Raw genomic sequence first — 26247 nt, forward strand, 5'->3', positions numbered from 1 at the left:
TCATAGGGTAGCTCTATTTTTAATTTCTTCAGGAATATCCACACTGTTTTCCAAAGTGTTTGCACCAACTTGCATTCCCACCAACAGTGTAAGAGGGTTCCCCTTTTTCCACATCCTCTCCAACACTTGCTGTTTACTGTCTTGTTAATTTTGGCCATTCTAACTGGTGAAGGTGGTATCTCAATGTGGTTTTGATTTGAATCTCCCTAATGGCTAATGATGATGAACATTTTTTCATGTGTCTAGTAGCCATTTGTATGTCTTCTTTGGAGAAGTGTCTGCTCATGTCTTCTGACCATTTCTTGACTTGATTACCTTTTTTGTGTGCGTTGAATTTGAGCAGTTCTTTATAGATCTTGGATATCAGCCCTTTGTCTGTAGTGTCATTTGTGAATACTGGAGAATCAACAAAAAATTAAGCCAACCCCACACAGAAGAAGGTAAATAATCAAGATTAGAGTAGATATCAATGAAATAGAAACTAGAGATACAGTAGAACACATCAACAAAACTGGGTTTTTGAAAGAATTAATAAGATTTTTTGATAAACCACTTGCCAAACTAACCAAAAGAAAAGAGGAAGAATCTAAATTAATAAAATTATGAATGAAAAGGGAGACATCATGACTAACACCAAGGAAATAGAAACAATAATCAGAAATCATTATCAAAAGTTATATGCCAATAAATTTAAGCAAACTAGACAAAATGGATGCACTCCTTGAAATCTGTAAACTTCCAAAACTAAATTGACAACATGAATAGACCAATATCTAGTAACAAGATTGAAGTAGTGATCAAAAACCTCCCAAAAAACGAGAGCCCAGGACCTGAGGCATTTCCTGGAGAATTCTACTAAACATTCGAAGAAGAAATAATACCTATTCTCCTGAAGCTGTTTCAAAAAATAGAAACAGAAGGAAAATTTCCAGACTCTTTTTATGAAGCCAGAATTACCCTGATCCCCAAACCAGGTAAAGATGCAACCAAAAAGGAGAATTTCAGACCAATATCCCTGATGAATATGGATGCCAAGATTCTCAACAAGATACTAGTTAATAGGATCCAACAGTACATTAAAAAGATTATCCACCATGACCAGGTGGGATTTATCCATGGGATGCAAGGGTCGTTCAACATTTGTAAATCAATCAATGTGATAGAACAAATCAATAAAAGAAGAGAGAAGAATCACATGGTCTTCTAAATTGATGCAGAAAAAGCATTTGACAAGATACAGCATGCATTCCTGATTAAAACCATTCAAAGTATAGGGATAGAGGGAACATCTCAACTTCATAAATCTATCTATGAAAAACCCAAAGTGAATACCATCCTTAATGGGGAAGAGCTGACAGTCCTCCCTTTGAGATCAGGAACACAACAAGGATAACCAATCTTGCTATGTTGTGCAACGTAGTACTAGAAATCCTAGCAATGGTAATAAGACAACAAAAAGAAATGATGATGAACATTTTTTCATGTGTCTAGTAGCCAATGGTATTCAAATTGGCAAAGAAGAAGTCAAACTCTCTCTCTCTGCAGATGATATGATACTTTATGTGGAAAACCCCAAAAAATTCACCCCAAACTACTAGAACTCACACAGCAGTTCAGTATTGTGGCAGGATACAAAATCAATGTTGGGAGAAGGGGTGTGGGGTTATGGACACTGGGGAGGGTATGTGCTTTGGTGAGTGCTGTGAAGTGTGTAAACCTGGCAATTCACAGACCTGTACCCATGGGGATAAAAATATATTATCTGTTTATAAAAAAAATCAATGTACAGAAATCAGTTGCTTTCTTATACAGTTTTCTTTTCTATATCTTAAACAACAGAGAACTATTCAGTTGTATCGATATATATGTTAAATGACTTTAAGGTAGATTATAAACCATACTTTACATGTGGAGCCATCATGGTAATAAGAATACTGTCACAACATAGTTTGAAATCTGAAGAAACTATGAGTACTATTGATTTCCTAGTTGTCTTCAGTCTTAGATATATTGTACTTTGAAGTTACAATATCCTTCCATATATCAGTTTAATCTTCTATGCATGCATGCATCCATTCATCCATCCATCATCCATCCATCCAGGATCCATCTTCTATTCATTCTTTCATTCTAATTTCCATCTTTTCTTCTGTGACAATTATCCATTGAATGGCCACTTTATGCTGGGAAATATTACAGGCACTGGTAATACAGAGATCAACACAACAAAATCCCTAATTTCAAGTTTCTGAGGACCTCATGAAAAAGGTAGACATGTAAATCAATAATTACAACAATACCTTGTTGTAAGTGCCGTAATAGAAGTAGGTGTCCTTGAGAAAGACTCTGGAATGAGCACTTGCGTTTACCTGGCTGTTTGGGACTGAAAATGGAAGAAATGAGAAGGAATCAGAATACAGTAGATATGTTAGGTGTAATTTGAGTTAAACTGTGACTACAGAAGATGAGGGACTACAGGAGCAGAGGATTCTAAAATGCAAAACATGAAGCATGAGAAAGCAAGGCTGTTTGAAATAGCTGAACCACACAATATATTTAGCAATGGGAGAGGAGGGTGGCAGGATCATGGAAGAACTTGCTAACATACTGAGGTATTTACACTTGAGCTTGTGTAGCGGTATGTCTTAGACTTAAGTAACATATGGGTGCCGTTTCAAGGAGAATAGCTCTTGTTACTTCAATTGTTCACCTCAATTATTTTTATCATATCCTTACTTACATATGTACACAGAAAAAACAAAGCACAAACCCCTTAGATATAAATCTTTTATGTAACCAAAACAAACTTATAAGTATAAAATGAACAATTATGAAACTATTACAATTGAAAGAGATGTTTTGACTTCAGCATGTCTACGTGTCATGGTAGGGTGCAAATGATTCGCCATCTCTCTCTCTTTTTAAACCACAGAGAGACCAACATGGAGGCTTAAGTGGGTAGGAGAAGAATCAATGAAACAAGATGGGACTGGGAGGGAGACAAACCATAAGTGACTCTTAATCTCACAAAACAAACTGAGGGTTGCTGGGGGGAGGGGGTTTGGGAGAAGGGGGTGGGATTATGGACATTGGGGAGGGTATGTGCTTTGGTGAGTGCTGTGAAGTGTGTAAACCTGGTGATTCACAGACATGTACCCCTGGGGATAAAAAATATATGTTTATAAAAAATAAAAAGTTAAAAAAAAAAAAAACACACAGAGAGACCTTTGTTTGTGTATGATTCTGGGATGCCATTTGGGTTAAAGATGTTAAATTTTCCTATGTCCTTTTTTTCTTAGTCACAACACTGAGTGTGGCATCATTGGTTGCTAATGAGACCGCAGTGACAACAGGGCAGGTGCTGAAATCTCACAACCTGACTGTGTCATTGTTATCATCCCCAGCAAGCTTATTTTTATGTATTGGGTTATATCTGAAAAAAAATGCAAAACTTGTAAATGCATAAAGAAGTCCAGGACCATGAAAATGTCTTTGAGAAATACTGCCAGAGACAAAGAAGGGGCCACTGAAGAGTTACAAGCAAGGAAGAAATGTGGATGAATTTCCTTTTGGAAAGCTCACTCTTGAGTTAGAAAACTTGAAACAGTCTAGGCAAAAGATGAAGATGAATTGTAGCAGCAATGGGAATAGGAAGGAAAAGGCAGATTTGAGAATGATAGAAGTATAATTGACAGGATTTGGTCTCAGATTGGATGTGGGAGGAAAGGGAAATTGAAAATTCAAAGATGGTTCTCAGATTTCTAGCATGGTTGCCTGAGTAGCAGAGATACCATTGGCTAATAGAGAGAATGCTGGAGACAGAACAGTCTGTGGGTAGAAAACAGTAAGACTGGTTTGGGGTACATTCCATCTGAAATGCAACAGCTGTGGTGGAGTAGAATCTGAAATATGAAACTGGGCTTAGGGTAGGAACTCGGCTATAGGGGAGATTTGGTCATCATAGGCATAGCTGTGGTCATTGTGGCTTTGGACTTGTATGAGATTCTTACAATTAGAATCGAAAGCTAAAGATGGCAGCCTAGGTGATAATGATACTTCAGAGTGGCCAGATGGAAGGAGGAGGACTCCAGAAGGGGGCATATGAGGGCCACAGAGATGAGGAGATCCAGGAGAGTAGGTGTCATTGATGACCATTGAAGACATTACTGTGTTTTGCCTGATTTACTGTATCAGGTTCCTAAATTATTGCTCTGTTTTGAGTGTTGGAGTTCTCAAATTCATTTCTGTCTTTGTTGCCATCATGAGCAGTTTAAACCTAAACTGGTCATTCTCCTTCATAATCCAATATGTTTAGCAGACATTCATCCCTTGCTAATTGTTAATGTTTAACCTCTGGTCCCCTACAGATGTCACGTTTTCTGCCATGTTTGAAAACATGGATTAAGTTAGGATACATTGGCATATTTGTAATGGTGGCTTCTCCCAACAGAAGCATGGCTCCTTTCCTTTTACTTGATTCCTATTTTTGAGTGTCCTAACAATCAGGTCTAGGATATCTTCTCTATTAATATTCTCTCTCATGGTGATCTAAATGTTGTTGGTTTCCAGAGAGCCCCCCCACCACTGTACTTATCTCTTTACCTATTTATCTTTCTATTCCTCTCTCTAGCTAGATAGCTAGCTATCATCTTTTTCTATCCATCATCTGTCATTTTGAGCTCTAAAATCAATGTCCAACTGCTTGTTTTTACTCTCAACTTGGCTCCCCAAAAGACATATCAACTTTGGATTCTTCCAATTACAAAACTTATTTATTCCCAAATAGCGCAATTTGAGTAAGTGAAAAAGTTTGCTAACAACCTTTTATCTCTCCCCTACACTAATCTTCAACATTCAAACATCATCTAGTCAGCCCAGCTAAGACCTCCATAGATATGCCTTCCCTGTAACCATATCAAAGCACCATTCTGGTCTCATTCTAGTTCCTTGTCACAGTACCCTGTGATTCTGGCACCTCCGAGGGGTCAGAGAAAGGAATGTTTCCAGCATCTGCGAAGTATGGAGGGCAGTGGAATGGTGTGGGTGGTGGAATGTGCCAAGCCTAGGTTCGAAGCCTAACTCTGCCTCTTTCTAATATGGCGAGTCTCCATATCTTTCTGGATCTTAGTTTTCTCACCTGAAACAGGGAAATGATTATCTCACAGTTAAAATGAGAACTACCTAAAAGCAAATATGAACAACATCCAACATGACTCAGATCCCAACACATAATTGCTGATAAAGTGGATTTCCTTTTACATCACCCTCACCCCTACTAACTTTCTCATTTTCCTATAACATTGGTGAGAGCATAATATATTAGATCTCACAGATTGTGGCAAATATCACAGTCTGACCCTCTCTGCAATTTCTTATTATGCAAAAATTGACTAGAAAGTAAGCCAACCAGGTCACTGAGAAAAAGCTTTGGAAAAAGATTAATCCCTGTCCAGGGTATCCTACTGGTAACAACCTCTGTCAGAAGACTCTTGACAGGAGACTTCAGCAGCCTTGAATCTGGAAAGATTAAAGAAAATATCAGAGAAACCTTTTCTGGGAGTTCCTATCAGGTCCCAAAGAGCTCTATTGTGCTATCCCTTGGATTTCAGCCTTGACACTGAACTTGAAATTTTCTATTCCAAACTCCATATGAATTAGTATTTTGCTTTTAGACTGGCAGGGCCTATCTGACTACCATTTATATATGTCAAATAAGAGGTCCTCAAATTAGAGCCCTCAGGCCAAATTTGACCTTCTGGCTGTTTATATAAATAAATTTTTATTGGAACATGGCCACATCTACTTATTTACTTACTATCTAAGGCTGCATTCAGACTACAAGAGCAGAGTTGAGTATTTGTCACAGAGACTATGACACATAAAGTCTAAAACACTTGCCATGTTCCTATGTTTTCATATTACACTCTCTCACCCTTAGTCTTGCCATCTTTTAAGCAACAAAGCCTGTGTTGGATACTTACTGGATGCCCATCCCCAGATTAGATATTGAGAGTAGACAGGGCACCAACAGTGCTTCTGTCCTAGAGAATACACAATCCAGATCAGTAACTCCCAACCAACTGCTGGAGATGGAATAGTATTACCCATCTTCTCTCTTTGATTTCTACTCCTAGGACAATGTTAAAGAAAGTAACAATAGACAAAAAGATTCTTTGTACACAAGCCTTTTCCCACTCACCTAAAATTTCTCCTGACTTGTCTCTCCTTCTCATGGAAGTTTTAGTCGTGGGGATAATTCATTATTATTATTATTATTGTTGTTGTTATTATTATTATTTTCAGGAATTGTGGGAATAATTCTTCCAGGAAACAAAACAAAACAAAACAAAACACTCTTACTTTTCCCCTTCCCCAGATTCTTGATTCTTGGCTCAGCAGGACTGTTTGCTCTCTGGACTAGATTAGACTTTGAGATCTCAAAGCCATTTCTTGTTAAAGACAGTTCATAAAATTAAAAAATACAGTTTCTTCTTTCCATGAAACCTTTCATGTTTCATTATAATGTCTCTAGGTTATATTGTGCATCAAACACCACTTATAAACTCTTTGAAGTGTGTAAAGTGTTCTCTTTTGCTCAGCTATCATAGAAGCATATTGGAGCTTAGGAGTTAAAAATAGTCATTGGCGTGTGGGTGCATAGGTGGCGGAGTTCAAATAAATCTTTTCCCCTAGAAAAAAAGATGTGTGTGAATGTTAAATATCTTGCAAATAGGGCTCAAGTTTGTGGGCATGTGAGTTTTTTTATTCACACTGACGGAGTAGAAAAAGATATGTTGATGGATCAGAACAACCCTCAAGAGACATTTGTGACCGGGGCGCCTGGATTGCTCAGTGGGTTAAGGCCTCTGCCTTCGGCTCAGGTCGTGATCTCAGGTTTCTGGGATTGAGCCCCCGATCGGGCTCTCTACTCAGCAGGGAGCCTGCTTCCCTATCTCTCTGTCAAATAAATAAATAAAATATTAAAAAAAGAGACATTTTTGACCAAGTATATATGTGTATATGTCTATATATGCATGTGTATATATATGTTTATGTGTGTATCTATATGTGTGTGTGTGTATAATGACACAATAATCTGCTATTTTCAGATTATTCATCATGGTTTTCAAAACCTTGAGTTTATAGCAACAAATAAAAATTTAGGTGTTTTCCCAACTCAGCTTAAGTTATCATTGCTCAATTTTTATTTGTGAATAAAAATTTTAGTGTACATTGAAAAAAATGGGAGAAAACATCAGTCCAGTGAAATTATTTTCAAAACATAGTGCATTTTATATATTTGCACACTTATAAAATTTCATTCATAAATGAAATATATGAGGATATTATTTAATTCTATTTGATTTTTTCTCAGATTTATTCATTATCTTCCATTTTTTACTTTCTTTACCAAAAATGAGAGATTTATTACTTATCTTTAATTTCACCTTGACATATTTTATTATCATTGCCATTTTTTAAATGATTTTATTTATTTATTTGACAGGCAGAGATCACAAGGAGGCAGAGAGTCAGAGAAAGAAGGGAAGCAGGCTCCCTGCTGAGCAGAGAGCCCGATGCGGGGGGGGGGGGGGGGGGTGGGGGTGGGGGTGGGGGGGGGGTTGATCCCAGGACCCTGGGATCATGACCTGAGCCAAAGTTAGAGGCTTTAACCCACTGAGCCACCCAGGCGCCCCTCATTGTCATTTATATTTTTACTTTCCCAGTTCAAGTTTCTGATCTGTAAAATAGTGAGTTAATGTCAGGATTCCTCTCTGCTCTAATATTCTACAGTCAAGGAGAAGAATAGAGCTTGGCACACATTTAAAGATGGAGAAGAGGCAATGAAGCCAGAGTGAAAGGCATAATTCCCACCTTCTCTGAATCCTGAGTCTCAAACAGAGATATTTTCTTGATTTTCACCCCCCGTCTAAATTGTCTGCTTCCTTGTACTATATATAGTCTTCCTTTAACCTCCTTATATTTTAGTTTTCTGACTCTATTCCCTCCATTCTGATTATTCAGTTTAGCTGTTTTTTTTTTTTTTCTTCTCTGTGCTTCTGTTTGGTTCTCCCAAACTTTGAGTCATTTTCTCTTGCTTTTCATGACTTTTCTTTGTTACGTTGCTGCCCTTAAGTAGCTTGCTCCCCCCTATTGCTAATCTTTAAAAACAATACTCCATTTTTTGGATGAGGAGAAACTTTTACAGAATAATTAAGAAACTTCCTTAGGTTCCCACAGTTAGTGTTAACATTGGTGAAGTTGAGACTCCATCCAACTTGTGACGTTCCTACACAACCACCTCGGATTTTAAAATAAATATTGTTTTCTATTCTAATGATTTTCTCTGGCTTCTTGGCACCTTGGAAAATTATGTTGGAAGCAATTTGGTTTGGTTTAGTTTGATGATTTCATTTGAAGAGATGAAGGAAGAGACTGGGACCCAAAAGCCAATAACGAGGTGATTGCCAAACTGTAGGAGTGCTATTCCAGAACAAATAAACAGCTATCTTAATTTTCACAACATCTAGGGATCTATTGTTATGACCTCCAGCAGAGTCTTCCAACTGTTATTAACAATTAATTTCCTAACTTGATTTGAAAGTAGCAGATAGTGGATCTTTTTATTTAAACTCTTCCTAGCGCAGCCCTGATGATTAAAGAAAAAAAAAAGTTTCTAAATAAAAGAAGAATGATGAGGCACATGTGCAATCTCTATTTTATTTTATTTTTTTTCACATAGGGATAAGATCATGGTCTAGATAATTTCTTCAATTTTTTCACTCCATTGTCTGGGTCACCTGACAGCAAACTCATGGGTAGGACGGGGAAGTTAAAAGCAGGAGGAAAAATATTGTCCCCTCTTTCTATAAATTTAAGCCCATTTCCTCTTGTCCTTTCTCAGGGGTAAGCTTGTATTTCCATTTTAAATATGAGCTCCCAAAGGGCATTAACCATGCCATTTTTACTTAACGACATTTTATTTTCTCCTGTATGATGCTGTGCTCACATAGCTGATCTACAGTCCTGGAGGGATAATGATGAACACTGCATTCCAGTGACTATAAGCTAATATTTTATGGACCACTGTAATGAAAGTTTTGACCACTATGGTAAATCATACCTAGAACATACATAACTCACAGCCTGTATTGACAATACTGTGAATATATTATACAACACTAGGCGATTGATTTGAACTCTCCTAATTGGGGTTCAGTGATAATTAGGCAGAGCAGGATACTATTTAACTCTGCACTGTGTATGAAATTAAGGCATTTAGAGCCAAGAAATTGATAATATAAACAAAAGCATGGAGTCACATTTCAGCTCTTTGTGAAAACAGTTTTGCAGAAGTGGGTTATACTGTTGTAAACCCATGTTAATGACTACATATATATTTTTTAAAATATGGAAAATTGCAGTTTGTATTTGAATCCTAAAGTCACAGGATTTATAACAAATGAAAGTAATTAAAATCTATTGCTTTATTAATTGCCTGTTATAAAAACACTAACTTAAAGTCACTTTGCTATGACTTAGAGTAAATTAGTAAGAACACACATATTATTTCTCTTTTCTTCCCTTTCCTTCCTTCTTTTATTCCTTTTGGTTCTATCTCTTTTTTCCCTTCTTCTCTTATATTATAAAAGGCATTACAAACTAAGTATGCCCTAATATATAAGATGATTTCCTTTCGCAAAGCTTTGAAACTAGATGGTAGAACAGTTTGGACAAATGTCTCCATGAACAGACTGTCTCTGATTGAAGGAAAGTATCTTAACTTACTTCTTTCACTTCGAACTTGCAAATGGAAAGGGAATTCATTTTGGTTTCCTGGCATAGCTCAGTGGAAGACATCTTTTGTTCCGGTTTAGAGCTTCTGTTTCTCAAACCCTGGGAGGTTAAAAAGTTACCGTCACTGATTAACAGAGAAATGAGTAAATGGGTGCCTGGAGAGATAGGGTGGTGGAGGTATGTACATTTTAAATGAATTCTGATTTTATTAAATTCATTTGCATAATTGAAGGATGCATGAGGGTTGCATGAAAGTGCTGAATACTTTTTAAAGTTTTTCATCTTCATAAATTCTGCAATTTTGTGTCTATGAATGTTTAATAGATTTTCCCTGTTCCCCACTCCCACCTCCTTTTAATTGATGGTTCTAATTCATTTGTACTAAGGTAGGGCTCAGGAGATAAAAGTAGCAATGAAGGCCCAGATGCCCTTATCTGGGCAGAGTCTCAAAAGAGAATCATCTGCTTTTGAGGAAAATGTTTCTTTTTCTCCTTGAATGCCCGCAGTAATGTCTGAATCGTGTATATTTGGAGGAAGGTCAGCCCAGCTGGCAAGCTTATTTCATTGACTAATGGGAATTGGACTTTCTGGAACCCTACCATAGCATGGCACTTTTATGAGGTTGGCGTGTGTTGGAAACAGGGTAGATAACTGACCCTTTTATCATTTGCTTCTGTCTGACCAAAGCCCGAGTTCTTAATGTGATGTTATCATATCTTTGTGAACCCAGAAACTTGGGCTGCTGCACAGAGGATTTCTCTACACAATCAGGAGCTTCAAGAGGAAAAAAGGCCAAGTTTAGACATCAGAGGTAAATAAGAAACCACAAAATTAGTGGTGTTGGTTGGTATGCACCAACAGATTCATGCTTGGTCTTTATGTCCAACCACGAAGGCACCCATCAGTGTCCCCACACCCACTGTTCCCTGCAAAATACCCCACATGGCCAAATGATCTCAATTGTTACTCATTGTTTACTCTCTGCAGTGGATTGAATGTTCGTATTCTGCCTTCCTCCCATATTGATAAGTTGAAACCTTAATCTCAATGTAATGGTGTTTGGAGGTGAAGCCTTTGGGAAGTAGTTAAGCCACGAGAGTGGAACCCTCGTGAAAGAGATTAGTGCCGTTCAAGAAGAAACCAGAGGGTTAGCAAGCTATCACAAGGCAAGGGGAAGATGCAGTGAGAAAACCATCATTTGCAAACCAGGAAGTGGACCCTCATCGGACACTGAATTTGCCTTGTGTGCTTTGACCTTGGACTTCCCAGCCTCCAGAACTGTGAGAAATAGATGTTGTTTAAATTTATGGCATTTTGGTACAACAACCAAAGCTAAGACACTCTCCTTATACTCCACTTAAGAGTCACAGGATTAATGTTAGGCTTTGTGGCAACTAATGCCCATAATTATTTTGAAGATGTTTCGGCAATGACAGTCTAGGTGAGGGAGTAGCCAGAGCATAGGTGTTGAAGTTGGGAAGGTTTAGCCTGACTTAATGCTCTCTCAGGGTGATGGGTCAAGGTTAATCATTTGGTGCCCTACTTTCATCATTCATATGGTGTGTCATTAATAATAATAATAATAATAATAATGCAACAAAAACAACAACCATTTATCAAACCTTTATATTGCTGTGCTAAATATTTCATTTGCATCATCACCAAATTTGAGAACCACCTGCAGAATAGTATTTTGGACTAAGTTTCCACAGCATGCTCAAACCGCACAACCATTGTATCACCTTACCATCAACACTGTAATTAAGAAGATAACATTCTTGAGAGCATTGTCAGTGGTTTGGCTTATGGTATTGAAGTGGCTACAAGGAATGAAGAGTATATAATTCTCTGGAGGAGAGAGGGAAAGATCATGGCTGGGTTTCTGGATTCTTCCTTGGTGATCTGCCTTCCTCTAGCTTCTAAATCTCTCCAGGACTGCTGAAGAAGTAACTCAATGTTACAAACATGTCTGTCCTAGCACTCTTTTTTTTTTTTTCCCCACAAGAAAAGAATGTGTGGGTGTCTCTTGCAGTCAAAATTTTGATTTTCTTGCAAATCAAAACCACAGTGAGATACCACCTCACACCATTTAGAATGGCTAAAATTAACAAGTCAGGAAACAATAGAAGTTGAAGAAGATGCGGAGAAAGGGGACTCCTTCTACACTGTTGGTGGGAATGCAAGCTGGTGCAGCCACTCTGGAAAACAGTTTGGAGGTTCCTCAAAGAGTTGAAAATAGAGCTACCCTACAACCCAGCAATTGCTCTACTGGGTATTTACCCTTAAGATATAAATGTAGTGATCCAAAGGGGCACGAGCACCCAAATGTTTATAGCAGCAATGTCCACAATAACCAAACTATAGAAAGAACTTAGCTGTCCATTAATAGGTAGGTGAATGGATAAAGAATATGTGGTATGTACATATAATGGAATACTATGCAGCCATGAAAAACTGAAATCTTGCCATTTGCAATGACATGGATGGAACTAGAGGGTATTAAACTAAGCGAAATAAGTGAACCAGAGAAAGGCAATTATCATGTGATTTCTCTGATATGAGGAATTTGAGAGACAGGGCAGGGGGTCATGGGGGGTAGGGAGGGAAAAAAATGAAACAAGATGGGACCAGGAAGGGAGACAAACCATAAAAGACTCTTAATCTCAGGAAACAAACTGAGGGTTGCTGAGGGGTGGTGGGGGAGGGATAGGGAGACTGGGTTATGGACATTGGGGAGGGTATGTGCTATGGTGAGTGCTGTGAATTGTGTAAGACTGATGACTCACAGACCTGGAGCCCTGAAGCAAATAATACATTATATGTTAATTAAAAACAAAACAAAACAAAAACAAAAACATCTTTGATTTCTTTTATCTCCCCTAGTCCTCTGGGGCAGGGAGAGAATCAGTGTTACTCCAAGATTTATTTCCATGAGGACTGTATAGTCTTAGCACTTATGTGCTTTATTTGTGGCATACCAAGGGAAATAGAGCAGGAAAGGGGTCCATTTGACCATTGCTTGGTTAAGGCAATTTCAGGTTTTCTGAGTCTTTCTGTAATTTTAGTAATGCTTTTCAAAGAAATCTAGGGACTCTTAGAAAAATTTCTTAAAAAAAAAAAAGGAAAAAGTAAAAGGATTTATATATTTATTTTGGAAAGAGAGAAGTGGGAGACAGGCAGGAGGAGAGAGCCTGTAGAGGACTCTACATTGAGCATGGAACCTGAGAAACTTGAGATCAAGACCTGAATTGAAACCAAGAATCAGTTGCTTCACCACCTGAGCCACACAGGTGTCCCCAAATAAATTTCAAAACACAGATTCTAAGGATCTTCCCTAGACCTAATGGGGCAGAATCTCTAGAAGCTATAGGGCTACCTCTTCATAAAGTCCTACCTAGAGGGTTCATCTGTCTCCCATTTGAGACTCACCACTTCTAGTTCCAAAATGCTAGTAGGGAGGCTCACCTATTCATGCGACAGACTTGACTGAAGGACTTCCCAGGAAATTCCACCTTTTTTTTTCTTTTTTTTTTTTTAAAAGTCTGACCTTGGCTTTTTTATGTGTGGACTCTAGCAGTCCCACCCTCAGATTCCATTTCTGGAGGAGATCAAGGATGGCATTTTCTCTATGTCAATGTCCACTATCCCATTCCCTTCCAGCTGTGACACATGCCCATGGTAGTTGCACCTTCTGTTGTTCCTTTCTGCCATTGTGCAGGGATGCCCACTTATAACTTATTCCCATGTTGTTGGAAGGCAGCAATAATTGCAAGAGTTAAAAAAAAAATAGTCTGAGTTTTGATGCAGGTATTTTCTGCTCATTTGAATACTCACAACAATTATTGCTAAAAAGATACGGGCATGCCAAAGAGTGTTACTTATAAAATCCCTTTGTAATGAAATCACTAAGAAAATCTTGTGAAGTTGATCTGATTATCAGTCAAACAAATGCACCAAGCTTTTCTCCGTGTTGTTTCTGCTTTTGATATTTGTGGTTTTTCCTTGCTCACTCTGCTAAGGGCACATCTGATAAGATTAAGGTCGGACTTTCTATTTGCCTCTGTCACTGATAAATGAGAAATTCTGTCCTTTGTATTTAGGCTTGTATTGTATATTATGAAACCATACTGATTTCGTTTAGCACCTATTTGAATATATTTGACATATCACCTCTGAAAATCATTCCTTAGGAACAGATCTTTTTACTTTGGTGGTTCCCTTGGGTTCTATTTAAGATCTTTTTCTACTTTGTAATGGCATATTCTCTTTATCTCTACTTCTGTGTCTATTTTTTCATGGCATACAGGCAGTGGACCCTTTTTTATGTTTATATTTACCATCAGAGGCATTTTCAATACTAAAGAGAAATTTTTTTCAAAGAAGTAATTTTATTTATTCATTTGTTTATTTTTTTAATGATCAGATCACTGATACATTCTTCCGCATCCTCTAATCCATTTTTAATTCCCTCTAGTGTGTTTCTTAGTTTCAATTATCATATTTTTAAGTTCTGATTTTTTAAAACATTTTTCTATCTCTTTATTGAAGGTCTTACTGAGTTCTTCCATTCTTTTCTCAAGTATTTTTATGATCATTACTTTAAATTCTTTATGAGACCTATTGCTTATGTCTGTTTTATTTCTTTTTCTGATATTTTTTCCTTCTTGTTCTTTCTCGTGGTGCATATTCTTTTGTATCTCCACTTTGTTGAGTTCTGTGTTTGTTTCCATGGATTCCATGAAATGGCTTCTTCTCCTAAGTTGTCCCCTGTATGTATCCCCTATGCAGATGTGTGTGCTTGTTAACTTTTGCTGGCTGACTGGAACTGTAGCTATATATGCTAGTTAGGCTTTTATACTGTGACCTTTTACAGAAAGAATAAAGAAAAAAAAAAAAAACAAAAAGAAAACAAGAACAAAACCAAAAAGAAAAAGAGAAACAAAACAGCAAATTTTAAAAAAATTAAAAATTTTAAAAAGTTGAAATTTTAAAATTATGAAGAAAAAAAAAACAACTTCCACAAAACTGTAGGTTCTTTTCAATACTTCAGAACCCCAGGGCAGCTGGCATGGGTTTGTGAACCCTGAGTCACTGAAGTGGAGAGCTCACTGAGATGATAAGTCCCGCCTCTAATGTATGCAGACCCTGTTCCAAACAAAGCTTTTAAGATAGTGTGGGAACATAAACCATAGTTCTTTAGTCCCTCTAACATAGAGACTTTTCCTGAAGCTCCTCCACTGCTTGGTAGAGTTTAATATTGTCTCTTTTATATGCTCTTAGTTGGTCTTTTCTTTTATTTTTTTTCCTTTTAAAAAAATTATATTTTTTCAGTGTTCCAAGATTCATTGTTTATGTACCACACCCAGTGCTCCATGCAATACATGCCCTCCTTAATACCCACCACCAGACTCACCCAACCCTTCACCCCCTTCCCTTCCAAAGCCCTCACTTTGTTTCTCAGAGTCCACAGTCTCTCATGGTTCATCCCCCTCTGATTTCTCCGAACTCACTTCTTTCCATCTCCCCATGTCCTCTGTGTTATTCCTTATGCTCCACAAGTAAATGAAACCATGTGATAATTGACTCTCTCTGCTTGACTTATTTCACTCAGCATAATCTCCTCCAGTCCTATCCATGTTGATACAAAAGCTGGGTCTTCATCTTTCTGATGGAGGCATAATACTCCATTGTATATATGGACCATATCTTCTTTATCCATTCAACCATTGAAGAACATCTTGGTTCTGTCCACAGTTTGGTGGCTGTAGTCACTGCTGCTATGAACATTAGGATAGAGATGGCCCTTCTTTTCACTACATCTGTATCTTTGGGGTAAATACCCAGTAGTGCAATTGCAGTGTCACAGGGTAGCTCTATTTTTAATTTCTTCAAGAATCTCTACACTGTTTTCCAAAATGACTGTACCAACTTGCATTCCCACCAACAGTGTAAGAGGGTTCCCCTTTCTCCACATCCTCTCCAACACTTGCTGTTTACTGTCTTGTTAATTTTGGCCATTATAACTAGTGAAGGTGGTATCTCAATGTGGTTTTTATTTGAATCTTCCTGATGGCTAAATTTGTATGGAACCAGAAGAGACCCTGAATTGCTAAGGAAATGTTGAAAAAGAAAAACAAAACTGGGGCATCACATTGCCTGATTTCAAGCTTTACCACAAAGCTTTAATCACAAAGACAGCATGGTACTGGCACAAAAACACACATAGACCTGTGTAACAGAGTGGAAAGCCCAGATATGGACCCTCACCTCTATGGTCAACTAATCTTTGACAAAGCAGAAAAAAATATATACAGTAGATAAAAGACAGTCTCTTCAATAAATGGTACTGGGAAAATTGGACAGCTATGTACAGAAGAATGAAACTTGACCACCATACACAAAGATAAACTCAAAATGGATAAAAGACCTCAAACTCAGGCAGGAATCTATCAAAATCCTAGAAGATAACATAGGCAGTAACCTCTTCGACATCAGCCACAGCAACTTCTTTCAAGATATGTCTTCAAAGGCAAAGGAAACAAAAGTGAAAATGAACTTTTGGGACTTCATCAAGATTGCACAGCAAAGGAAACAGTCAACAAAATAAAGAAGCAACTCACGGAATGTGAGAAGATATTCCCAAATGACACTACAGAGAAAGGACTGATATCCAAGATCTGTAAAGAACTCCTCGAACTCAGCACTCAAAAAAACAGATAATCACATCAAAAAATGGACAGAAGACATGAACAGACACTTCTCCAAAGAAAACATATAAATGGAATTCAGACACATGAAAAAATGTTCATCATCATTAGTTGGTCTTTTAAATTGTAGCTTTTTCTCTGTGCCCAAGAACAGAGGGATCTCTTCCTGCTACCTTAACACTATCCCTCCCCACTGGTGTTTGCAGCCTTGGGGATGGGGGCTGCCTTTGTTACTATGTCCTCATCTGTCTTGCTGTTGTCTTGCCATTCTATCTTTGGTTGTTCAGTAGCTCTGCAGTCAGTCCTCAGTTCTTCTTTAAGAGGAATTGTTCTATTAATAGGTGTAATCTGGTGAGTTCTGTGGAGGAGGTGAGTTCAGAGTCTTCTTAGTTCTTCATCTTGAGCTTGAACCCAAGAGAGATCTTATTTCTGCTATTAAAAATCTTAACTGTTTTCATACTGGCTTAAAAATCACTATTGATTTCTGTGGAATTCTAAAATAATTTGCATCACTTACAAATGAATTCTCATTCTGCTTTGTGCTTAATCTTACTATACTGCCATTTAAATGGAAGAAAGTTTCATAAAAGGAATATTCTCTTCCCTAAGTCTTTCTCAAGTTTTCCCAAACTCTTTAATATTTTCAAGAAGAAGTTTTCTAAAGTAAATTCTGAGGTCACTTTGGGAACATGGTAGACTGACTATAAACTTCCTTAAACACTACTATTAACTGTAGAATGACTTGTTTTTCTTGGGACAAAAGGCTGCTATGGCCAGGGACTGAAGGTTTGGTGAAATCTTAGGGTATGGAGGAAGAATCTGCTGTCAGCTTGGCAAGGGTATGTGCTCATCCAAAAAAAGGTCAGCTTTGTCCTCATGTGAATTTTCTGAGTTTTATGATCCCACAAAGGCCAACCTTCTGGCCCAGTCCATAAGGATGCATCTAATCTGAAAAGGATTTACCTAAATGGAAGCATGTTTAAACAAATTTATTTAAAAAAACAAAAACAAAAACAAAAACCTTATAATTAGGTTCATCATGGTAAAATTTCTCAAACTCTCAGATAACAACAAGTATTACAAATTTCTGAAACAGTGGTCCTCAAAGTGTGGCAATTTCATTCCCCAGGGGTTATTTGGCAGCTTCTGGAGAAATTTTTGGTTGTCACAACTCGGGTGGGGGGGTGGATGTGATATTCATATCTAATGGGTGGGTGGCAGGGCTGCTGCTAAATATCCCACAACTCACAGGACAGCATCTACAAGAAAGAATTATCCAACCTAATAGGTCAATCATGCTAAGGTCGAGAAACCCTGTGTTACACGGGAACAAGTTCCCACAAAGGAGAAAAATAGTGTATCAGACTGCCATTAGATTCTTCGTCTGCAAGTATAACACCTACAAGAAGTAGTATAGAATCTATACTTTGTAAACAAAGGACTGCAAAGGAAAAACTCTATTTCTAACCAAGAATTGTCACCCTTGTTTTAATTTGGGGAAAATACAAAAAAAAAAAAAAAAAAAAAACCCACTAATATATAACAAAATGATGAGGCAGAGACTTTATGATGGTTCTTTCTTTATTCATCTATCAATTGATGACATCGTTGAAATATAAAAACTAAGTGGAGACTGGGTGCCTGGGTGGCTCAGTTGATTAAGCATCTGCCTTCAGGGTAGGTCATGATCCCAGGGTCCTGGGATGGGGTCCTACATTGGGCTGCCTGTTCAGCCAGGAGTTTGCTTCTCCCTCTGTCCCTCCCCATGGCTTGTGCTCATATCATGCTCGTTTTCTCTCTTAAATAAATAAAATCTTAAAAAAAAAAGAAAAGCTAAGGAGAGACTGATATTTTATAACATAATAATTCTTGAAACAGGTTCATTCTTTCATAGAAATGCTGATGATTTCTGGAATTTTTAATCAAAATCTAGGTGTAGGAGTGATAAGGAGGAGATAGTGGAATTTCAGAGCTTCCTGAAAGGGGAAGGAAAAGAGAATAGAAGAAAGATGAAGCAAAAAGTCTTCAAAAGCTCTTATCATATGAGATAATTTAACAAGGAGAGGTGGAGGAAGTAAGTAATTCAGGAAGACATTGTGGAGAAATACAGATTGTCTTATTCATGGTCTATCTTACTGAGTCCTATGTATAATACAGTAACCATCACTGGAATAGAAAAGGATACTATCCTTTCAGTTTGATGAGAGGGAAAATGGAATAGCCAACAGTCTCAACCAATCAGCAGAAGTGAGGGCAAAAAGATGCAACAAGTTTGCATGAAACAAAAACAGAATGACAGGCATACCATCACAGGAATATCTCTGATTATTGTAAGTCACAGAGAATGAACTGCATTCTCCTGCATTTAGAAGGTAGAAACTTTTCACCTATAGTAAATAAAAATAAATATTCATATTTTTGGCTGAGATGTCTAGATATTGGCCAGATCTGTTGCCTTAAAAAATAAAAACATAGAAATAGAAAATAGGAAAAGAAACATTTCTTATTCCCTTTTCATTAACAAATGTATTTTTATCAAAATTAATAAAATTTAGAAATACCTAAATATAACATTATTGTTGGTCTTATTTAATTGTATTAGGCAAGCAATAAGCCAAAATTTTACATGATCAATACTTCTAATCATTCTATGCCTTAACGAATATATAATAAACTTTATCATCCGATAAAATTGGTTTTTGGATTTTGATGGATTCCTGTCTCACATTTAGGCCTTCCATCTATTTTGAGTCTACTTTTGTATATGGTGTAAGGAAATGGTCCAGTTTCATTCTTCTGCATGTGGCTGTTCTAGTTTTCCAACACCATTTGTTGAAGAGACTGTCTTTTTTCCATCGGATATTCTGTCCTGCTTTGTTGAAGATTAGTTGACCATAGAGTTGAGAGGCCATTTCTGGGTTCTCTATTCTGTTCTATTCTGATCTATGTGTCTGTTTTTGACAGTACCATACTGACTTGATAATTACAGCTTTCTCATAGAGTTGGAAGTCTGGAATTGTGATGCCATTAGTTTTGGTTTTCTTTTTCAACTTTCCTCTGGCTATTCAGGTTTTTTCTAGTTCCATACAAATTTTAGGATTATTTGTTTTGGTTCTATGAATAAAGTTGATGATATGATACATAAACAATGAATCCTGGAACACTGAAAAAAATTTTTTAAAAAGTTGATAATATTTTGAGAGGGATTGCATTGAATGTGTAGATTTCTCTAGGTACTTTAGAAATTTAAATAATATTTCTTTTTCCAATCCATGAGTGTTCTATAGTTTTCTGAGTACAAATTCTTTGCTTCTTTGGTTATGTTTATTCCTGGGTATCTTATAGCTTTGGGTGTAATTGTAGATGGGGTTGACTCCTTAATTTCACTTTCTTCTGTCTCATTGTTTGTGTATAGAAATGCAACTAATTTCTGTATATTGATTTTATATCCTGCCACTTTTCTGAATTCCTATATGAATTCTAGCAACTTTGGTTGAGGGGGGAGTCTTTTGGGTTTTCCATGTAAAGTATTGTGTCATCTGCAAAGATTTAGAGTTCGACTTCTTCTTTTTCAGTTTGGATGACTGTTATTTCTTTTTGTTGTCTGACTGCTGAGGCTAGGACTTCTAGTACCATGTTGAACAGCACTGGTCATAGTAAACATTCCTGCCTTGTTCCTGACCTTAGTGGAAAAGCATTCAGTTTTTCCCATTATTTTAACATTTTAAATAAAAGAGTAGAAATATTAACACCTAAAAAGTACAATAAAGAATTGTTAAATAAATTGCTGTGTCCTGAAGATGTACTATTTATGAGCCATTAAAATCACATTGAATGAGACTATTCTTAAGAAAAAAAATTTCAAGTTGTATTGCCTGAAAAATATCAAGCTATAAAGTAATATGTGTAGTATATTACCGTAATGGAAATAGGTATACAAAAATGCTAACAGTATTGATTCTGTGTCTGTGTAAGGTTGTTGAGCTTTCTGACTTCTCAAAGATGATGCCTGCTCATCTCTGAGCAGGCATTGCTTTTATGATTTAAAAAAAATTAAGAAAATTATAAAACCTTTGTCATCAGTCTAATTAGATCATTCAGAAAATATATTGATGTTTTCAGGAGCCATATGTTCAGCCTTCCTTCTTGTCATCTTAGGAATTCATTTTCAGCCCAGATCATAATAAAGCAGCTGTGTGACAGTACTGGAGCTTTAGATGGTGGATCCCATCTTTCAGGAGGACTGGGTTTTAAAGACAACACTTCACGGAAAAATTGCATAAAGATAAAATTACCATTAAAGATCCCTAGGGAAGAGACCATATAGGAAAAGGTCTTATCAGTTTTTCTTCCAAAATTGCATCAAATCCCCGTTGTTCAGTTGAGTGATTGACTTGTGTTTAGGGACCTCTGGGTGGCAAACTGATCATCATTTAGGAGGCAGGGGATGGATCAACTGGGGCATCAAGAGATTCCATCTCTCGTCTCACCTTTACTGAAAACAGGCACTTCCCGAGCAGAGTGCTGGGAGGAATCATGGGCATGCTTTCCATTCCCTCTCTCTGACCAACCACAGAGAGCACAGTCCTCAGATGTTATGTGTACATTTGCTTTAATGTCATTGTGCTTTTTTCAAAGTCAGCTCCATTAAGGAAAAAAAAAATTAAGAAAAATGTCAAGCATTAATTTGACAGTGTACTTGGCCCTGGTCTATTTTGATAAAAATGTGTTGAGCTGGCCTCCGCTAGTTGAGATCATGCATTTTTAAAGGGACATTAGGACCCCCCCACCCACCTTTCTTTTTTCCAGAACAAGGAGTCATTTTTGGAATTTAAGACTGCAAACAAGCTGCATCATTCTTGCTAAGGCATTTGGTATTAGGGATATTTATTATACTCTAAAACCTTTCATCCTGACCTCACAATTCATTTTTCTCTTGTGTAATGCAGCCCCTGACTGAAGTGACTCAAATTAGGAGGAATTGCAGATGAATACCCATCAGAGTATTTTAGGATCATGTGCACACACAGTCAAGTTCATGCATGTGGTCTGCTTTTTTAAAATGGAGAATACATTGCAAAGTGTTTAATGAGGTGCCAGAACTGGAGACTTAATACAACCTTCTGTAATTTCACACCCATATCGCGTGCATTTTGTATAGAGAAAATTAAAGTTTCCAGCTGCTGTTGCATGAGATGCAGAAGACCCCAGTACACTTATAAATGATATTTCCCTCCACATGGAAGAGATTAGGACCACATCTGCTGCAGTTTAGTTGACAGACTTGGGGTAGATGGTGTCAGGAATCACGCTGCACTGGATTCTAGTAAGAGACAGGAGGCCACCACCCACGGAGGGACAAGGTTCACAGGTTCTTATGGGACACCATTTAGGTAGGTTAGCTTAGTTCATTCAATAAGATGAAACACTACACACTACTCCCTGCAAGCTCTTTCATGATGTTTGCCTACATATGACACTCTACTTGAGAAGTATGCTAATCATAAATTTGATTGAAGTCATCAGTTGTGGTGTGTCTCCATGATAATGAACCAGTATCAAATGTACAGAAGGTTTGCTGTTGGTCACCGTTAGGCATGGAGACAGACCAGCTCAAGGGAAGGGGACATCTGGAATGTATGTAGGTGAATTAGTAAGATATCTCAACAGAGGGGAAGTGGTTGTTGTTCTGTAGTCCAATTTAACACTAGCCTAAGACCCATCGTAACAGTTCCAGAGGACATTGTTTTAAAAATGGCACACGTATTATTGCATGGAGCACTGGGTGTGGTGCAGAAACAATGAATTTTGGAACACTAAAAAAAATAAAATTTTAAAACAAATGGCACACATATGACAGCAACACGGCTTTCTCCTTTAAGGACTGGAAGAAAACACAACAGCAGAGGCATGAGTGTGCTTATCATAAGCCATTTTGATCTAAATGATATTTTGCACTTGCTTTTAGAGAACCACCCTCTGCAACTTTTCTCAAACAGCAGTGGTTCCAAGTGCTGTTAGAGTCACTGCTGTTTGTTCTCGATGTGGTGATTCCTTCTACAAGCTGGGGTTTTCTTTTTTTTCAAATCCTTGTGTCCCCCTAGGGTGCATTTGGTGTGTAGAATTTTTTTATGCAGCCGAGAACTGAATTGGTTGAGGTTTCTATTACTGAAAAGTCTGGTGTCATTTCAGGTTGCATCTTTTTGTCAAGGTCTTGTCTTTGTTTTCACTGCTGTCACTTCGGACGTTGTATCTCTCTTACAGCCTGCTGGTCTGCCATTTGATGGCTCAAAGTTTCCATGTTTTATCTTTCTGGGCTATCAAGTGAGAGCCTTGGAGTAGCCTGGACCCTCAAAGTCTCTTTCTTCTGAGTAATGATGATGGCTATCAGCAGTGATAAATTTACTTCAGGGATATTAACTGGATCTCTATTTCTATTCTGAAATTGCTTTTGATTATAAGTTTATAAGCAAAGATTGTGATGAGTTTTTCTGACTTTTTCCTTTCGAAACCTCTAGGGTAACATTTGGCTCAAAACTCTTCTACCTTAATTAGTTTGCTGAAACATTAATCCGTGTGCTCAGTGCTAGAGGACTCCACTTCCCTAATGGTTTCTAGGCCTCCGAGTCATCTGTAGGACTGAGAGTTAATGTAGAGTCTAGCCACTAGATTAACTTAAGGAATATAATGTGTAATGAGAAAGCACTCAGTAAAATAGGAATTGTATTTTATGATTCAGAAAAGCAGCATTTTGAGTTACCTGAGCGTGAGGTATATCATGCTCACCCACTTAAGCAGTTGCTAGGACCGCTCCTTTTATTCTTACTGTCTTGAAAATCGACCCACTCCATCTCCTTCCTGTTACCACTGTTCTATCCTGGCCCCAGGTATTTCCCTTCTGTCCTGTTGTGCCCCACTTGAGGATTTTTCAAATGTCCAGAGGGCAGGGGAGATGTTGGGGGGGCGGTGGTAGAGAACAATACAGGGGTGAATATAAGGGACAGCGGGACTGAGGTCTTCTGTCTCTTGGAAGCCTTGAATCAGCCCAAACAGGTAAAGTCTAGCCTGGGAGGGAGCTTCAGTAATAGGGTTACGTGGCCCGCACCCTCAGCCCCACCGATGTGGGCAGCTGTGGTAAGGACAGCAGTAGCTGTGGTCCCAGAAAGTACTGGAGAGCACAGGCACAGAAGGTCGCTGATTTATGTGTTTTCTTCTGCTCACCCTGCATCAGTTAATTCACTTGTGCTCTTGAGAGCCATGATCTTGACAGCTTTGTGGAGATGGGAAGAGAGGGGAGTGCTGGGTATTTGGCTAATGAACAAAGTGTACCCAGGTTTTTCTTACTAGTAAAATTTGCTTTTTAATTTTATATTAGTTTTATTTTTTTTTTGAAAGGATAAAAATACCATTATTCATAGACACACTGAGTAATTCCTCAGAAGCATGTTTCTGAATGGGCAGTTTGCAGATTGCTCCAGGCAGCTGAGTTACAGAGTCCTTCTCTGTGACCTAGAACTTCTCATGGGAGAGATGTTGACAGGAATCTGGAAGAGGGTTCTCAACCGATTCCTTCACTTTCTTTTCTTTACTAATCTACAGTCCATCATTCACTTGACTGGCCTCACCTCCAGAAAGCTTATCCCGGCTTCTCACTCTCCAGTACATTTTTATAATCTTTGATTCCCCCTTCTGTTGAACACAGTTTACCAAGGACCTGGCACATGCAGGGGAAGGATCTCAAGACACATTCCTGTTGAGCAAATGTTTATTTTGACTTTGTGATCTCTTTGGCTGTGAGTTCCTCGAATGTGGACTGTGTTAGGGCACCATCACGAAAGAAAACAACTGTGACAAATGAGTTAAGTATTTTGAATTGTTGTGTTATGGAAACACAGAGACCCTGAGGGGGAGGGCCTGTGCTCTATGCATGTTTTTAGCTGCTCTTCCTATAGCGTGCTGATGCCTTGACCTGTAGGTTCCTATCATATGTTTCTTATGACCAGGGTTTCTCTGATGTTGAAAGTCAAAAAATAGAGACCATTGTGTTCTGTGTCATGGATACAGGTCTTTGAGGGAAGCAATTTCTACTCTACACACAAAGCTTTTGTTTGAACTGAAACCCAGTTTTAAAGTATCTCTTGTGTAAATGATGAACACAAGATTTGGGCGCTATCCCCTTGTGTGTTTGATATCCAGATTTACTGTCTGATCTTGGATATAGTTCAATGAGATGAGACTGTTAATGATAGAGGAAAAGATATTTGTGAAACAGTATAACCGATAGCCATTATTATGAAAACAGAAAGCACTACATAAGTGCCTTATACAGTCATAACTGTAAGAGTTAATTTGGAGTAACATTTCCTTATTTGCTCAATAAATCCTATTTAATTATGTGCTATAGCATTAAACTTCCAAGGAAAGTTATGCATGGTCTCCACCTGTTTTAAATACTGTGCGTCTCAATTACAAACCTGCCCTCGTGAAACATTAGAGTCTCACAATCCATGTTAAAGCTAATGTTTAACTGGAAAACACATCAGTTAAATTTATCTTCTAGATTTTATGTAAAACCAGTGCATGCTGGCACTTAGGATGCCATTAACGGAGACTGGAATCCTATTCTTTTTTAAAATTTCATTTTCTTTTTCAGGACCATGAAATACCAAACTGAACTTGACCCTGAACAGGCTTTCGGTTTTCAACTGGATATGAAAACCACTTAAGAATCATAGGTGAGTCAATTTGATGGAAAGAGAAGAAACATTTAAAATTTCTAAGTCCTCTCTGAATTGCTAGACGCTCATTCAGCAATTCAGGGATGCAGCCCTGGATATACAATGACTTGAGTAATTGGTATTGCTATAGAGGGAACCTAACTTCTTTGTGTCAATACTATGCAACCCTCCCTCAAGTGCTGGCCTGTGTCTCCACATTTACAACTCTATCTACTGCCAAATGTGATACGAAGTGGATAAATGGGTCACTGGCTCTCCACAGGTGCGCACATATTCCTAAACCAGTTGCAGTTCACAAATAAATAAATAAATAAATAAATAAATAAAAAGTTTGGCTGGAATTCTGGAACTAGCACACCAAGTTATAGGGGTATAGCTATGTTTGCAATTTAAACTATGTCTTAGTTACAATAAATGGGGGGGCATTTGAAAGTAAGCTGGTGACCGTGAAAAGAGGGGAGATGTTCTAGCTGAGACTGTTGTTTGAAGCGTGACAAGGAAGGCTGTTGGCATCAGTACCTAATCTGCAGCAAGAATGGGTGCAAAAAGAAAGACTTCTGTGATGCTACACTAAAAATGGAGCTTTGCTTTGAGAAGGTCCTGTCTGCCAGTGCAGCAGTCACATGTTATAAAATTTTTATGAGTGCAAATTTATCTCTGGTTATTATACTCTGAAGTTGAAACTTTAAGAATAAAATCACAAAAAATTACTTTTCCAGTTTTTATAAATATAGGATATTACTTTGCTTTAGGGACCTGCTTTTTGATTCTAAGTAAAAAATGTGTAGAAATTCTGATAATAAATTTAAGTTTATTATTACAGTTATTTTATTAATTACATGACCATATATTCAATATTACTTTGTGCCAGGCTTTGTGAGACTCACCAAAAATATGAGCTTGGATAAAATAATCTTTGCCTTTGGGAAGGTTGGCTCAGTTTGAAGGAGGGACACTCAAAAGAATATTCCAGAAATTAACTACAGGATAAACATCACGATAAA

Source organism: Mustela nivalis (assembly GCF_964662115.1).
Source record: "Mustela nivalis genome assembly, chromosome: 15".
Lineage (NCBI taxonomy): Eukaryota > Metazoa > Chordata > Mammalia > Carnivora > Mustelidae > Mustela > Mustela nivalis.